This window comes from Amborella trichopoda, chromosome 1, assembly GCF_054954075.1.
Source record: "Amborella trichopoda isolate Santa Cruz 75 chromosome 1, AtrichopodaSantaCruz75HAP2 v2.0, whole genome shotgun sequence".
NCBI classification, from domain to species: domain Eukaryota; kingdom Viridiplantae; phylum Streptophyta; class Magnoliopsida; order Amborellales; family Amborellaceae; genus Amborella; species Amborella trichopoda.
This window is the reverse complement of record NC_142336.1, coordinates 18008697-18026196: the sequence shown is the minus strand read 5'-3', so window position 1 is coordinate 18026196 and position 17500 is coordinate 18008697. Positions and strand designations below refer to the sequence as shown.

The window sequence follows — 17500 nt, the reverse complement described above, 5'->3', positions numbered from 1 at the left end:
TGTTTTAAGCCTTAAAACATACTTGAGGGGGATGGGGAGGCCCCCTCAAGTTGCCTTCGATGGACCCGTCTCGAGCCGCCCCTCCCCGAGTCCCGTCGTCCGTCCACCCGCGACCCGCTATGACCCATCTCAGCACCCCGTGGCCGGACCGGGAGCCGCAAAACGGCCATAAAAAAACCGCGCGCGCACACGCGCGCGCGCACGCACGCGACGCGCAAAGCGCACACGGCACACGGCACTTAGGCACTTAGGCACGACGCACGCACGCGCGCACCGCGGTGGGTTCACCGAGCTCGAGTCTGCCCACAACCCGCAGTCCACCGCGGGGACCTCGACCCACACGGCGCGGGTGCGCCATGCTCGGGCTAGCCGGAGGCACTCGCGGCACGGTGGGACTCGACGCCCAACCCGATGCCCGCCGACCATGGTGCGTGGGTCTTCCTAGCTCGGGCATCCCGCCGAGGCCCCATGCCTTCGGCCTTGCGTGTGGTGATGCACCCAGGCAGGCATCGCGGTGCAACCAGGTGGTGGGGGTAGTGCACGGGGGGACCGTATGCCAGTTCTGCCCCATCAGGTGCCACCCAGGAAATTCTCGTGTTTTAAGCCTTAAAACATACTTGAGGGGGATGGGGAGGCCCCCTCAAGTTGCCTTCGATGGACCCGTCTCGAGCCGCCCCTCCCCGAGTCCCGTCGTCCGTCCACCCGCGGCCCACTCGGGCTAGCCGGAGGCACTCGCGGCACGGTGGGACTCGACGCCCAACTCGATTCCCCTTCAGACATACCGCGTGGGTCTGCCCTAGCACACCCCGGTGCCCCTTCAGGCATACTACGTGGGTCTGCCCAGCCAGTCAGGCTGTACTCCTTCGCGACGCCTTTTGCCTTGACAATCACCTCAGTGCCCAACTTGCAAACTACGTGGGTGTGTCTTGATGGGGCAACCCGTAAGCCTCCGCGGCACCGTGTGCCTAGGCGCTCACCGCGGAGCCCTCAACCCATACGGTAATGTTGCGCCCTTCCTCAGCAGACTTGTGGTCCCTCGATGCGTTTCGCCGAGGCAAACAGCTTAGTGCTCACCACGCATACTGCATGGGTGTGCCTTGCCTCGACTGACTTGTATGTCGTGGACGCATTGTGCCCAGGCGCTCGGCTTAGTGCTCACCACCCATACTGCGCGGGTGTTCTCATCTCGGGCAACCTGGAGGCCATTGTTGCGTTGTGCCTAGGCACACACCTTGGTGCACGTATGGCATATTGCTTGGGTGTGCCTAGCTCGGCGACTGACAGGCCCTCGCGATGCCGTGTACCTAGGTGCACACCTCGGTGTCCACCAGGCAAACTGTGCTGGTGTACCTTGCTCGGGCTACGCTTATGCCATCGTTGCACCATGTGCCTAGGTGCACACCATGGAGCCCTCAACCCATGCTACGTGGTTTTGCCTAGCTCGTTCATCCCACCGGCCCTGGAGCCTCCTTGCCTTCAACCTTGCGTGTGGTGGTGATGCACTCCAAGATGCAACATTGTGCACTGAGGTGGTTTGGGTCGTGTTGAGGCCAAATATATGCTAGTTTGACCCCCAACAGGTGTCACTCATGAATGTCTGTTGTTTTAAGCCATGAAACATAATTGGGAAGGGTGGGAAACAGGTTGGGACGAGGCTGAGGTATGTGATTTGTGCTAGGCATGCTGCCTAGATGTGCTCTGTTAAGTCGCACAGCTCGTCGCCACGTGCATAGGAGCACACCTCGCTGCCCACCTGGCAAACTGCGTGGTTGTGCCTTGTTCGGGCAACCTGCAAGCCATCACGTCGCCGTGTGCCTAGGCGCACACGATGAAGAGCTCAACCCAAACTACGTAAGGTTGCCTTGTTCGGGCCGACCTATGGACCCTAGATGCGCTGTTCCATGACGCACACCTCAGTGCCCACCTGGCATACCTCGCCGGTGTTCTCAGCTCAGGCAACCCGTTGGCCTTCATCCCACCGAGAGCCTAGGTACACACCTCGGTGACCACCAGGCAAACTGCGTGGGTGTGCCTAGCCAGTCAGCCCGTACTCCTTCGCGATGCCTTTTGCCTAGCGGCACACCTTGGTGCCCTTCAGGCAAACTGCGTGGGTGTGCCTTGATGGGGCAACCCGTATGCCTCCGTGGCACGGAAGGCAAACTGCGTGGGTGTGCCTTGATGGGGCAACCCGTATGCCTCCGTGGCACCTTGTGCCTAAGCACACACCGCGGATCCCTCAACCCATACTGCAATGTTGTGCCTTACGTCAGTAGACTTGTGGTCCCTCGTTGCGTTGCGCCGAGGCAAACAGCTTAGTGCTCACCACGCATACTGCATGGGTGTGCATTGCCTCGGCTGACTTGTATGCCGTGGACGCATTGTGCCCAGGCGCTGTGCGTAGTGCTCACCACCCATGCCGATTGGGTGTTCTCATCTCGGGCAACCTGGAGCCCATTGTTGCGTTCTGCCTAGCGACACACCATAGTGCACACATGGCATACTGCTTGGGTGTGCTTAGCTCGGCGACCGGCAGGCCCTCCCGACGTCGTGTACCTAGGTTCACACCTCGGTGTCCACCAGGCAAACTGTGCAGGTCTGCCTTGCTCGGGCTACTCGAATGCCATCTTGGCACCGTGTGCCTAGGTGCACACCATGGAGCTTTCAACCCATCTTGCGTGGGTTTGCCTAGCTCGTTCGTCCCACCTGCCCTCTAGGCTCCCTGCCTTCAACCTTGCGTGTGGTGGTGATGCACTCCAGGATGCAACATTGTGCACTGAGGTGGCTTGGGTCGTGTTGAGGCCAAATGTATGCTAGTTTGACCCCCACCAGAAGTCACTCAGGAATGTCTGGTGTTTTAAGCTATGAAACATAATTGGGAAGGGTGGGCAACAGGTTGGGACGAGGCTGAGGTATGTGATTTGAGCTAGGCGTGCTGCCAATGCGTGGGTGTGTCCTTCTCTTGCTTACCTGTGGACCCTCGATGCGCTCTGTCAAGTCGCACAGCTCGTCGCCACGTGCATAAGAGCACACCTCGCTGCCCCCCTGGCAAACTGCGTGGTTGTGCCTTGCTCGGGCAAACCTCAAGCCATCACGTCGCCGTGTGCCTAGGCACACACGATGAAGCCCTCAACCTAAACTTCGTGGGGTTGCCTTGTTCGGGCTGACCTATGGACCCTAGATGCGCTGTTCCAGGACGCACACCTCAGTGCCCACCTGGCATACCTCGCGGGTGTTTTCAGCTCAGGCAACCCGTTGGCCTTCATCCCACCGAGGGCCTAGGCACACACCTCGGTGACCACCAGGCATACTGAGTGGGTGTGCCTGGCCGGTCAGCCCGTACTCCTTCGCGATGCCTTTTGCCTTGGCGCACACCTTGGTGCCCACCTGGCGAACTGCGTGGGTGAGCCTTGCTGGGGCAACCCGTATGCCTCCGCGGCACCCTGTGCCTAGGCACACACCACGGATCCCTCAACCCATACTGCAATGTTGTGCCTCACGTCAGCAGACTTGTGGTCCCTCGATGCGTTGCGCCAAGGCAAACAGCTTAGTGCTCACCACGCATACTGCCTGGGTGTGCCTTGCCTCGGCTGACTTGTATGCCGGGTACGCATTGTGCCCAGGCGCTCGGCTCGGTGCTCACCACCCATACCGAGCGGGTGTTCTCATCTCGGGCAACCTGGAGCCCATCGTTGCGTTGTGCCTAGCCACACACCTTAGTGCACACATGGCATACTGCTTGGGTGTGCTTAGCTCGGCGACCGGCAGGCCCTCTCGATGCCGTGTACCTAGGTGCACACCTCGGTGTCCACCAGGCAAACTGTGCAGGTGTGCCTTGCTCGGGCTACGCGAATGCCATCTTGGCACCGTGTGCCTAGGTGCACACCATGGAGCTTTCAACCCATCTTGCGTGGGTTTGCCTAGCTCGTTCGTCCCACCTGCCCTCTAGGCTCCCTGCCTTCAACCTTGCGTGTGGTGGTGATGCACTCCAGGATGCAACATTGTGCACTGAGGTGGCTTGGGTCGTGTTGAGGCCAAATGTATGCTAGTTTGACCCCCACCAGAAGTCACTCAGGAATGTCTGGTGTTTTAAGCTATGAAACATAATTGGGAAGGGTGGGCAACAGGTTGGGACGAGGCTGAGGTATGTGATTTGAGCTAGGCGTGCTGCCAATGCGTGGGTGTGTCCTTCTCTGGCTTACCTGTGGACCCTCGATGCGCTCTGTCAAGTCGCACAGCTCGTCCCCACGTGCATAAGAGCACACCTCGCTGCCCCCCTGGCAAACTGCGTGGTTGTGCCTTGCTCGGGCAAACTTCAAGCCATCACGTCGCCGTGTGCCTAGGCACACACGATGAAGCCCCCAACCTAAACTTCGTGGGGTTGCCTTGTTCGGGCTGACCTATGGACCCTAGATGCGCTGTTCCATGACGCACACCTCAGTGCCCACCTGGCATACCTCGCGGGTGTTTTCAGCTCAGGCAACCCGTTGGCCTTCATCCCACCGAGGGCCTAGGCACACACCTCGGTGACCACCAGGCATACTGAGTGGGTGTGCCTGGCCGGTCAGCCCGTACTCCTTCGCGATGCCTTTTGCCTTGGCGCACACCTTGGTGCCCACCTGGCGAACTGCGTGGGTGAGCCTTGCTGGGGCAACCCGTATGCCTCCGCGGCACCCTGTGCCTAGGCACACACCACGGATCCCTCAACCCATACTGCAATGTTGTGCCTCACGTCAGCAGACTTGTGGTCCCTCGATGCGTTGCGCCAAGGCAAACAGCTTAGTGCTCACCACGCCTACTGCCTGGGTGTGCCTTGCCTCGGCTGACTTGTATGCCGGGTACGCATTGTGCCCAGGCGCTCGGCTCGGTGCTCACCACCCATACCGAGCGGGTGTTCTCATCTCGGGCAACCTGGAGCCCATCGTTGCGTTGTGCCTAGCCACACACCTTAGTGCACACATGGCATACTGCTTGGGTGTGCTTAGCTCGGCGACCGGCAGGCCCTCTCGATGCCGTGTACCTAGGTGCACACCTCGGTGTCCACCAGGCAAACTGTGCAGGTGTGCCTTGCTCGGGCTACGCGAATGCCATCTTGGCACCGTGTGCCTAGGTGCACACCATGGAGCTTTCAACCCATCTTGCGTGGGTTTGCCTAGCTCGTTCGTCCCACCTGCCCTCTAGGCTCCCTGCCTTCAACCTTGCGTGTGGTGGTGATGCACTCCAGGATGCAACATTGTGCACTGAGGTGGCTTGGGTCGTGTTGAGGCCAAATGTATGCTAGTTTGACCCCCACCAGAAGTCACTCAGGAATGTCTGGTGTTTTAAGCTATGAAACATAATTGGGAAGGGTGGGCAACAGGTTGGGACGAGGCTGAGGTATGTGATTTGAGCTAGGCGTGCTGCCAATGCGTGGGTGTGTCCTTCTCTGGCTTACCTGTGGACCCTCGATGCGCTCTGTCAAGTCGCACAGCTCGTCCCCACGTGCATAAGAGCACACCTCGCTGCCCCCCTGGCAAACTGCGTGGTTGTGCCTTGCTCGGGCAAACTTCAAGCCATCACGTCGCCGTGTGCCTAGGCACACACGATGAAGCCCCCAACCTAAACTTCGTGGGGTTGCCTTGTTCGGGCTGACCTATGGACCCTAGATGCGCTGTCCCATGACGCACACCTCAGTGCCCACCTGGCATACCTCGCGGGTGTTTTCAGCTCAGGCAACCCGTTGGCCTTCATCCCACCGAGGGCCTAGGCACACACCTCGGTGACCACCAGGCATACTGAGTGGGTGTGCCTGGCCGGTCAGCCCGTACTCCTTCGCGATGCCTTTTGCCTTGGCGCACACCTTGGTGCCCACCTGGCGAACTGCGTGGGTGAGCCTTGCTGGGGCAACCCGTATGCCTCCGCGGCACCCTGTGCCTAGGCACACACCACGGATCCCTCAACCCATACTGCAATGTTGTGCCTCACGTCAGCAGACTTGTGGTCCCTCGATGCGTTGCGCCAAGGCAAACAGCTTAGTGCTCACCACGCATACTGCCTGGGTGTGCCTTGCCTCGGCTGACTTGTATGCCGGGTACGCATTGTGCCCAGGCGCTCGGCTCGGTGCTCACCACCCATACCGAGCGGGTGTTCTCATCTCGGGCAACCTGGAGCCCATCGTTGCGTTGTGCCTAGCCACACACCTTAGTGCACACATGGCATACTGCTTGGGTGTGCTTAGCTCGGCGACCGGCAGGCCCTCTCGATGCCGTGTACCTAGGTGCACACCTCGGTGTCCACCAGGCAAACTGTGCAGGTGTGCCTTGCTCGGGCTACGCGAATGCCATCTTGGCACCGTGTGCCTAGGTGCACACCATGGAGCTTTCAACCCATCTTGCGTGGGTTTGCCTAGCTCGTTCGTCCCACCTGCCCTCTAGGCTCCCTGCCTTCAACCTTGCGTGTGGTGGTGATGCACTCCAGGATGCAACATTGTGCACTGAGGTGGCTTGGGTCTTGTTGAGGCCAAATGTATGCTAGTTTGACCCCCACCAGAAGTCACTCAGGAAAGTCTGGCGTTTTAAGCTATGAAACATAATTGGGAAGGGTGGGCAACAGGTTGGGACGAGGCTGAGGTATGTGATTTGAGCTAGGCGTGCTGCCAATGCGTGGGTGTGTCCTTCTCTGGCTTACCTGTGGACCCTCGATGCGCTCTGTCAAGTCGCACAGCTCGTCCCCACGTGCATAAGAGCACACCTCGCTGCCCCCCTGGCAAACTGCGTGGTTGTGCCTTGCTCGCGCAAACTTCAAGCCATCACGTCGCCGTGTGCCTAGGCACACACGATGAAGCCCCCAACCTAAACTTCGTGGGGTTGCCTTGTTCGGGCTGACCTATGGACCCTAGATGCGCTGTTCCATGACGCACACCTCAGTGCCCACCTGGCATACCTCGCGGGTGTTTTCAGCTCAGGCAACCCGTTGGCCTTCATCCCACCGAGGGCCTAGGCACACACCTCGGTGACCACCAGGCATACTGAGTGGGTGTGCCTGGCCGGTCAGCCCGTACTCCTTCGCGATGCCTATTGCCTTGGCGCACACCTTGGTGCCCACCTGGCGAACTGCGTGGGTGAGCCTTGCTGGGGCAACCCGTATGCCTCCGCGGCACCCTGTGCCTAGGCACACACCACGGATCCCTTAACCCATACTGCAATGTTGTGCCTCACGTCAGCAGACTTGTGGTCCCTCGATGCGTTGCGCCAAGGCAAACAGCTTAGTGCTCACCACGCATACTGCCTGGGTGTGCCTTGCCTCGGCTGACTTGTATGCCGGGTACGCATTGTGCCCAGGCGCTCGGCTCGGTGCTCACCACCCATACCGAGCGGGTGTTCTCATCTCGGGCAACCTGGAGCCCATCGTTGCGTTGTGCCTAGCCACACACCTTAGTGCACACATGGCATACTGCTTGGGTGTGCTTAGCTCGGCGACCGGCAGGCCCTCTCGATGCCGTGTACCTAGGTGCACACCTCGGTGTCCACCAGGCAAACTGTGCAGGTGTGCCTTGCTCGGGCTACGCGAATGCCATCTTGGCACCGTGTGCCTAGGTGCACACCATGGAGCTTTCAACCCATCTTGCGTGGGTTTGCCTAGCTCGTTCGTCCCACCTGCCCTCTAGGCTCCCTGCCTTCAACCTTGCGTGTGGTGGTGATGCACTCCAGGATGCAACATTGTGCACTGAGGTGGCTTGGGTCGTGTTGAGGCCAAATGTATGCTAGTTTGACCCCCACCAGAAGTCACTCAGGAAAGTCTGGTGTTTTAAGCTATGAAACATAATTGGGAAGGGTGGGCAACAGGTTGGGACGAGGCTGAGGTATGTGATTTGAGCTAGGCGTGCTGCCAAAGCGTGGGTCTGGCCCGCTCTGGCTTACCTGTGGACCCTCGATGCGCTCTGTCAAGTCGCACAGCTCGTTGCCCACCTGGCAAACTGCGTGGTTGTGCCTTGCTCGGGCAACCTGCAAGCCATCACGTCGTCGTGTGCCTAGGCGCTCACGATGAAGCCCTCCACCCAAACTTCGTGGGGTTGCCTTGTTCGGGCTGACCTATGGACCCTAGATGCGTTGTTCCATGACGCACACCTCAGTGCCCACCTGGCATACCTCGCGGGTGTTCTCAGCTCAGGCAAACCGTTGGCTTTCATCCCACCGAGGGCCTAAGCACACACCTCGGTGACCACCAGGCAAACTGTGTGGGTGTGCCTAGGCGGTCAGCCCGTACTCCTTCGCGATGCCTAGGCGCACACCTTGGTGCCCACCCGGCGAATGGCGTGGGTGTGCCTTGATGGGGCAACCCGTATGCCTTTGCGGCACCTTGTGCCTCGACGCACACCGCGGATCCCTCAACCCACACAGCAATGTTGTGCCTTACGTCAGCAGACTTGTGGTCCCTCGATGCGTTGCGCCGAGGCAAACAGCTTAGTGCTCACCACGCATACTGCATGGGTTTGCCTTGCCTCGGCTGACTCTTATGCCGTGGACGCATTGTGCCCAGGCGCTCGGCTTTAGTGCTCACCACCCATACCGAGCGGGTGTTCTCATCTCGAGCAACCTGGATCCCTTCGTTGCGTTGTGCCTAGCCACACACCTTAGTGCACACATGGCATACTGCTTGGGTGTGCTTAGCTCGGCGACCGGCAGGCCCTCCCGATGCCGTGTACCTAGGTGCACACCTCGGTGTCCACCAGGCAAACTGTGCAGGTGTGCCTTGCTCGGGCTACGCGAATGCCATCTTGGCACCGTGTGCCTAGGTGCACACCATGGAGCCTTCAACCCATGTTGCGTTGGTTTGCCTAGCCCGTTCGTCCCACCCCCCCTCGAGGCTCCCTGCCTTCAACCTTGCTTGTGGTGGTGATGCACTCCAGGATGCAACGTTGTGCACTGAGTTGGCTTGGGTCGTGTTGAGGCCAAACGTATGCTAGTTTGACCCCCAACGGGTGTCACTCAGGAATGTCTGGTGTTTTAAGCCGTGAAACATAATTGGGAAGGGTGGGCAAACAGGTTGGGACGAGGCTGAGGTATGTGATTTGTGCTTGGCGTGCTGCCAAAGCATGGGTGCGGCCTGCTTTGGCTTTACCGTGGACCCACGATGCGCTCTGTCATGTCGCACAGCTCGACGCCACGTGCCTAGGAGCACACCTAGCTGCCCACCAGGCAAACTGCGTGGTTGTGCCTTGCTCGGGGAACCCGCAAGCCATCACGTCGCCGTGTGCCTAGGCGCAATGGACGAAGCCCTCAACCCATACTGCGTGGGGTTGCCTTGTTCGGGCTGACCCGTGGACCCTAGATGCCTTGTTCCATGGCTCACACCTCGGTGCTCTCCTGGCATACCTCGCGGGTGTTCCCAGCTCAGGCAAACCGTTGGCCTTCATCCCACCGAGGGCCTAGGCACACACCACGGTGACCACCAGGCACACTGCGTGGGTGTGCCTAGGCGGTCAGCCCGTACTCCTTCGCGATGCCTAGGCGCACACCTTGGTGCCCACCTGGCGAATGGCGTGGGTGTGCCTTCATGGGGCAACCCGTATGCCTCCGCCGCACCTTGTGCCTCGGCGCACACCGCGGATCCCTCGACCCATACTGCAATGCTGTGCCTCACGTCAGCAGACTTGTGGTCCCTCGATGCGTTGCGCCGAGGCAAACAGCTTAGTGCTCACCACACGTACTGCATGGGTGTGCCTTGCCTCGGCTGACTTGTATGCCGTGGACGCATTGTGCCCAGGCGCTCGGCTCAGTGCTCACCACCCATACCGAGCGGGTGTTCTCATCTCGGGCAACCTGGAGCCCATCGTTCCGTTGTGCCTAGCCACACACCTTAGTCCACACATGGCATACTTGCTTGGGTGTGCTTAGCTCGGCGACCGGCAGGCCCTCTCGATGCCGTGTACCTAGGTGCACACCTCGGTGTACACCAGGCAAACTGTGCAGGTGTGCCTTGCTCTGGCTACGCGAACGCCATCTTGGCACCGTGTGCCTAGGTGCACACCATGGAGCCTTCAACCCATGTTGCGTTGGTTTGCCTAGCCCGTTCGTCCCACCCCCCCTCGAGGCTCCCTGCCTTCAACCTTGCTTGTGGTGGTGATGCACTCCAGGATGCAACGTTGTGCACCGAGTTGGCTTGGGTCGTGTTGAGGCCAAACGTATGCTAGTTTGACCCCCAACGGGTGTCACTCAGGAATGCCTGGTGTTTTAAGCCATGAAACATAATTGGGAAGGGTGGGCAAACAGGTCGGGACGAGGCTGAGGTATGTGATTTGTGCTTGGCGTGCTGCCAAAGCATGGGTGCGGCCTGCTTTGGCTTTACCGTGGACCCACGATGCGCTCCGTCATGTCGCACAGCTCGACGCCACGTGCCTAGGAGCACACCTAGCTGCCCACCAGTCAAACTGCGTGGTTGTGCCTTGCTCGTGCAACCCGCAAGGCATCACGTCGCCGTGTGCCTAGTCGCACACGACGAAGCTCTCAACCCATACTGCGTGGGGTGGCCTTGTTCGGGCTGACCCGTGGACCCTAGATGCCTTGTTCCATGGCTCACACCTCGGTGCTCTCCTGGCATACCTCGCGGGTGTTCCCGGCTCAGGCAAACTGTTGGCCTTCATCCCACCGTGGGTCTAAGCACACACCTCGGTGCCCACCAGGCATACCGCGTGGGTTTTCCCAGCCGGTCAGCCCGTACTATCGCGACGCCTTTTGCCTTTGCGAACACCTCGGTGCCCAATTGGCAAACTTCGTGGGTGTGTCTTGATGGGGCATCCCGTGTGCCTTCGCGGCACCGTGTGCCTTGGCCCACACAGCGGAGCCCTCAACCCATACTGCAATGTTGTGCCTTACCTCAGCAGACTTGTGGTCCCTCGATGCGTTGTGCCGAGGCAAACAGCTTAGTGCTCACAACGCATACTGCGCGGGTGTGCCTTGCCTCGGCTGACTTGTGGACCGTCAACGCGTTGGGCACAAGCGCCGAGCTAAGTGTTCACCACCCATACCGCGCGGGAGTTCTTATCTCGGGCAACCTGGAGCCTATTGTTGCGTTGTGCCTAGCCACACACCATAGTTCACACGTCTTACTGCTTGGGTGTGTTTAGCTCGGCGACCGGCAGGCCCTCTCGATGCCGTGTACCTAGGTGCACACCTCGTTGTCCACCAGGCAAACTGTGCAGGTGTGCCTTGCTCGGGCTACGCGAATGCCATCGTGGCACCGTTTGCCTAGGTGCACACCATGGAGCCTTCAACCCATGTTGCGTGGGTTTGCCTAGCTCGTTCATCCTACCTGCCATCGAGGCTCCCTGCCTTCAACCTTGCGCGTGGTGGTGATGCACTGTATGATGCAATATTGTGCACTGAAGTGGCTTGGGTAGTGATGAGGCCAACTGTATGCCAGTATGACCCCCAACAGGTGTCACTCAGGAATATCTGGTGCTTTAAGCCATGAAACATAATTGGGAAGGGTGGGAAACAGGTTGGGACGAGGCTGAGGTATGTGATTTGTGCTAGGCATGCTGCGAAAGCGTGGTTGTGGCCTGTTTTGGCTTGACCGTGGACCCACGATGCGCTCTGTCATGTCGCACAGCTCGACGCCACGTGCCTAGGAGCACACCTAGCTGCCCACCAGGAAAACTGCGTGGTTGTGCCTTGCTCGGGCAAGCCGCAAGCCATCACGTCGCCGTGTGCCTAGGCTTACACGACGAGGCCCACAACCAGTACTGCGTTGGGTTGCCTTGCTCTGGCCGACCCATGCACCCTAGACGCGCTATGCCGTGGCGCACACCTCGTTGCCCGGGTGGCATACCTCGCGGGTGTTCCCAGCTCAGGCAACCCGTTGGCCTTCATCCCACCGTGGGCGTAGGCACACACCTCGGTGCCCACCATGCATACTGCGTGGGTGTGCCTAGCCGGTCAGCCCGTACTCCTTCGCGATGCCATATGCCTAGGCGCACACCTCGGTGCCCACCTGGCAAACTGCGTGGGTGTGTCTTGATAGGGCAACCCCTACGCCTCCGCGGCACCGTGTGCCTAGGCGCACACCGCGGAGCCCTCAACCCATACTGCAATGTTGTGCCTTACCACGGCAGACTTGTGGTCCCTCGATGCATTGTGTCGAGTCAAACAGCTTATTGATCACCACGCATACTGCACGTGTGTGCCTCGCCTCGGTTGACTTGTGGACCGTCGACGCTTTGTGCCTAGTCGCACAACTTAGTGCTCACCACCCATACCGCGCGGGTGTTCCCTGCTCTGGCAAGCTCGAGCCCATTGTTGCGTTGTGCCTAGCCACACGCCTTGGTGCACACATGTCATACTCCTTGGGTGTGCTTAGCTCGGCGACCGGCAGGTCCTCGCCATGTCGTGTACCTAGGTGCACAGCTCGGTGTCCGGTAAACTGGGCAGGTGCGCCTTACTCGGGCCACGCGTTTGCCATCGTGGCGCCTTGTGCCTAGGTGCACACAATGGAGCCCTCATCCCATGCTGCGTGGGTTTTGCCTAGCTCGTTCATCCCACCGGCCCTCGAGGTTCCTTGCCTTCAACCTTGCGTGTGGTGGTGATGCACTCTAGGATGCAACATTGTTCACTGAAGCGGCTTGGGTCGTGATGTGGCCAAATGTATGCTAGTTTGACCCCCAACAGGTGTCCCTCAGGAATGTCTGGTGTTTTAAGCCATGAAACATTATTGGGAAGGGTGGGAAACGACAGGTTGGGACGAGGCTGAGGTATGTGATTTGCGCTAGGCTTGATGCTAAAGCGTGGGTGTGGCCTGCTCTGGCTTACCCGTGGACCCTCTATGCGCTCTGTCATGTCGCACAGCTCGACCCCAAGTGCCTTAGGAGAAAACCTCGCTGCCCACCAGGCAAACTGCGTGGTTGTGCCTTTCTCGGGCAACCCGCAAGCCATCACGTCGCCGTGTGCCTAGGCGTACACGACGAAGCCCTCAACCCATACTGCGTTGGGTTGCCTTGCTCTGGCCGACCCATGCACCCTAGACGCGCTATTCCATGGCGCACACCTCGGTGCCCACGTGGCATACCTCGCGGGTGTTCCCAGCGCAGGCAACCCGTTGGCCTTCATCCCACCTCGGGCCTAGGCACCCACCTCGGTTCCGACCAGGCATACTGCGTGGGTGTGCCTAGCGGGTCAGCCCGTACTCCTTCGCGACGCCCTTTGCCTAGGCGCACACCTCGGTGCCCACCTGGCAAACTGCGCGGGTGTGTCTTGATAGGGCGACCCGTACGCCTCCGCGGCACCGTGTGCCTATGCGCACACCGCGGAGCCCTCAACCCATACTGCAATGTTGTGCCTTACCTCGGCAGATTTGTGGTCCCTCCATGCATTGTGCCGAGGCAAACAGCTTATTGCTCACCACGCATACTGCACGTGTGTGCCTCGCCTCGGCTGACTTGTGGACCGTCGACCCATTTTGCCTAGGCGCACATGTTAGTGCTCACCACCCATACCGCGCGGGTGTTCCCAGCTCCGGCAACCTGGAGCCCATTGTTGCGTTGTGCATAGGCACACCGCTTGGTGCACACATGGCATACTGCTTGGGTGTGCCTTGCTCGGCGCCCGATAGGCCCTCGCGATGCCGTGTACTTAGGTGCACACCTCCGTGCCCACCAGGCAAACTGTGCTGTTGTGCCTTGCTCGGGCTACGAGTAGAGGCCAACGTGGCACAGTGTGCCCAGGTGCACACCATGGAGCCCTCAACCCATGCTGCGTGGGTTTGCCTTGCTCATTCATCCCACCGGCCCTCGAGGGTTCCCTGCCTTCAACCTTGAGTGTGGTGGTGATGCACCCTAGGATGCAACATTATGCACTGAAGTGGCTGGGGTCGTGATGAGGCCAAATGTATGCCAGTTTGACCCCCAACAGGTATTGCTCAGGAATGTCCGGTGTTTTAAGCCATGAAACATAATTGGGAAGGGTGGGCAACAGGTTGGGACGAGGCTGAGTTATGTGATTTGTGTTAGGCGTGCTGCCAAAGCGTGGTTGTGGGCTGCTCTGGCTTACCCGTGGACCCTCGATGCGCTCAGTCAAGTCGCACAGCTCGACGCCACGTGCCTAGGAGCACACCTCGCTACCCACCAGGCAAACTGCGTGGTTTGGCCTTGCTCGGGCAACCCGCAAGCCATCACGTCGCCGTGGTGCCTAGGCGCACACGACGAAGCTCTCAACCCATACTGCGTGGGGTTGCCTTGCTCGGGCTGACCCGTGGACCCTAGATGCGCTGTTCCAAGGCGCACACCTCGGTGCCCACCTGGCATTCCTCGTGGGTGTTCCCAGCTCAGGCAACCCGTTGGCCTTCATCCCACCGTGGGCCTAGGCACGCACCTCGGTGCCCACCAGGCATACTGCGTGGGTGTGCCTAGCCGGTCAGCCCGTTCTCCTTCGCGACCCCGTTTGCCTAGGCGCATACCTCGGTGTCCACCTTGCAAACTGCGTGGGTGTGACTTGATGGGGCAACCCTCACGCCTCCGCGGCGCCGTGGTCCTAGGCGCACACCGCGGAGCCCTCATCCCATACTCCAATGGTTTTCCTTACCTCGGCTGACTTGTGGTCCCTCGATGCGTTGTGCCGAGGCACATAACTTAGTGCTCACGACGCATACTGCACGGGTGTGCCTCGTCTCGGCGTACTTGTGGACCGTTGATGCATTGTGCCTAGGCGCACAGCTTAATGCTCGCCACCCATACCGCGCGGGTGTTCCCAGCTCGGGCAACTTGGAGGCCCTTGTTTCGTTGTGCCTAGGCACCCACCTGCGAGCACACCAGGCGTACATTTTGGGTGTCCCTATCTCGGCGACCGGCAGGGCTTCACGATGCCGTGTACCTAGGTGCACACCTCGGCGTCCACCAGCAAAACTGTGCGGGTTTGCCTTGCTCGGGCTACGCGTAGGCCAACGTGGCACCGTGTGCCTAGGTGCACACAATGGGGCCCTCAACATATGCTGCGTGGGTTTGCATTGCTCGTTCATCCCGCCGGCCCTCGAGGCTCCTTGCCTTCAACCTTTCGTGTGGTGGTGAGGCACCCAAGGATGCAACATTGTGCATTTAGGTGGTATGGGTCGTGATGAGGCCAGATGTGGGTTAGTTTGACACCCAACAGGTGTCACTCAGGAATGTCAGGTGTTTTAAGCCATGAAACATAATTGGGAAGGTTGGGCACCAGGTTGGGACGAGGCTGAGGTACGTGATTTGGGTAAGGCGTCATGCCAACGCGTCGGTGTGGGCCTGCTTTGGCTGACCCGTAGACCATCGATGTGTTCTGCCTAGTCGCACACCTCGGTGCTCGCCACCCATGCCACGTGGTTGTGCCAAGCTCGTTCAACCCGTTGGCACTCACAGCGAGGTGCCTAGGCGCGCTACTCGTTTCCCTCCAGGCTCATACTGCTTGGTTGTGCTTTTCCTGGGATGACTCGTGGACACTCCATGCGCTGTGCTTAGGCGCACACCTCTGTGCTCACCACTCAGCCGTCAACCCTTTCAGCGTGGGTGTGCCTACCCTTACTGCGTGGGTGCTTCCAGCTCGTTCAGCTCTGTAGGCACTCGTGGCGCTGTGCCTAGTTAGCCAGATAGGTGCTCACCTGGCATACTGCTTGGGTCTGCCTTTCTCGCCCACCAGTGGGCTCTCGTGACGCCGTGTGCCCAGGGGCCCTCGATCCATGGTGCGTTGGTGTGCTCTGCTCGGGCATCTCACCGGCCCTCGAGCCCCGCTGCTTTCAATCGTGCGTGTGGTGATGCGTCGTGCCTTGACGCGCACCCGGTTGCCCCCTACCCAAGACGTGTGCGTAATGCCCCGGGCACTCGCGACACCGTGCGTAGACGCGTACCTCGGTGCCCACCATCCACGCCACACATTGCACCGTGGTGTGCTCCGGGCCGTCCCATCCCACCTCGCCAGCTATTCCGATGCACTAGGACGACGCGCCCAGACCGTCTTATGGGCCAGGACGGGCAGTGCAGGAGCTTGAGTTCCAATGCTCCACCGTGTGTTTGCCCCCGGAAAGCTGATTTGGGCGCGCACGTCGTTGTGCACTGGGCATGGTGGTGTGGTGGGATGGGTTTGCCCCTTAGGAAAACATTTGTGTGCTAGTTTCGGTGGAATGGCGGCCACTCTTGAATTTCTCATGTTTTAAGCTATCAAACATACTTGGGGAGAGTCGGAACCAGGTAAACGTATGCGTCTCCCTCCCTCCCCTTGAACGCATGCAAACAATTGTAGGGAATGAAGGTCGACCTCCATGTGGATCCGATCTGCGAGGCAGCAGGATGACGGTGTGCTTCCGGGTGCGGCTAGGGAAGCTATCTCGACTGCTGTACATCCGCGTCTTAGATGCGATATACCGCCCGAAGCAGCCGGAAGAAGTCCTGCTTCCCTCCTTGACACGATCCGCTCTGGATGACGGTGGGGTGGCAGTCCCGAGGTTGCGCCGTTGCGTCCGTGGCGCAATATGGCACCATGTGCATTGTCCCGATCGAAGAGTTTGGGCAGTGGACGACGGTTTCCCTTTGCACCGATCCTAGTGCTGTGCGCTGGGCGAGGAGGTGGGGATGTCCCGACACTGCGTCGTCGTGTCTCTAAGACATGATATGGCACCAACAATTGCAGCCAGATGAAGTCCTGCTTCCGTTCCTGACATGACTCCCCTCCGGATGATGGCGGGGTTGCAGGCCTGAGGCTGCGCCGTTGCGCCCCTGGCGCAATATGGCATGTCCCGATCTAAGGGCTCTGGCAGTGGATGACGGTCGTCTCGCCACCGGACATGATTCGCGTCTGGGTGATGGTGGTTGGGATGTCCGGACGCTGCGCCGTTGCGTCACGAACGCGAAATGGCCCAACCATGGCAGCAAAGATGAAGTCCTGCTTCCGTCCTTGACATGACCCTCTCTGGATGATGGATGATGGTGGGGTTGCAGGCCTGAGGCTGCGCCGTTGCGTCCCTGGCGCAATATGGCATGTCCCGATATCAGAGCTTTTGACAGTGGATGACGATCGTCTCGCCACCGGACATGATTCGCGTCTGGGTGATGGTGGCTGGGATGTCCGGACGCTGCGCCGTTGCTTCACAAACGCGGTATGGCCCAACCGTGGCGGCAAAGATGAAGTCCTGCTTCCCTCCTTGACATGACCCTCTCTGGGTGATGGATGATGGTGGGGTTGCAGGCCTGAGGCTGCGCCGTTGCGCCCCTGGCGCAATATGGCATGTCCCGATCCGAGAGCTTTGGCGGTGGATGACGGTCGTCTCGCCACCGGTCACGATTCGTGTCCGGGTGATGGTGGCTGGGATGTCCGGACGCTGCGCCGTTGCGTCACAAACGCGATATGGCCCAACCGTGGCGGCAAAGATGAAGTCCTGCTTCCCTCCTTGACATGACCCTCTCTGGGTGATGGATGATGGTGGGGTTGCAGGCCTGAGGCTGCGCCGTTGCGCCCCTGGCGCAATATGGCATGTCCCGATCCGAGAGCTTTGGCGGTGGATGACGGTCGTCTCG

General features: G+C 59.9%; 1 pseudogene; it reads right to left on the bottom strand.

Annotated features, from left to right (window-relative positions):
* Nucleotides 1–15671, bottom strand: part of LOC148783667 (uncharacterized) — a 20913-nt pseudogene extending 5242 nt beyond the window's left edge.
* Nucleotides 15672–17500: the final 1829 nt, after the last annotated feature.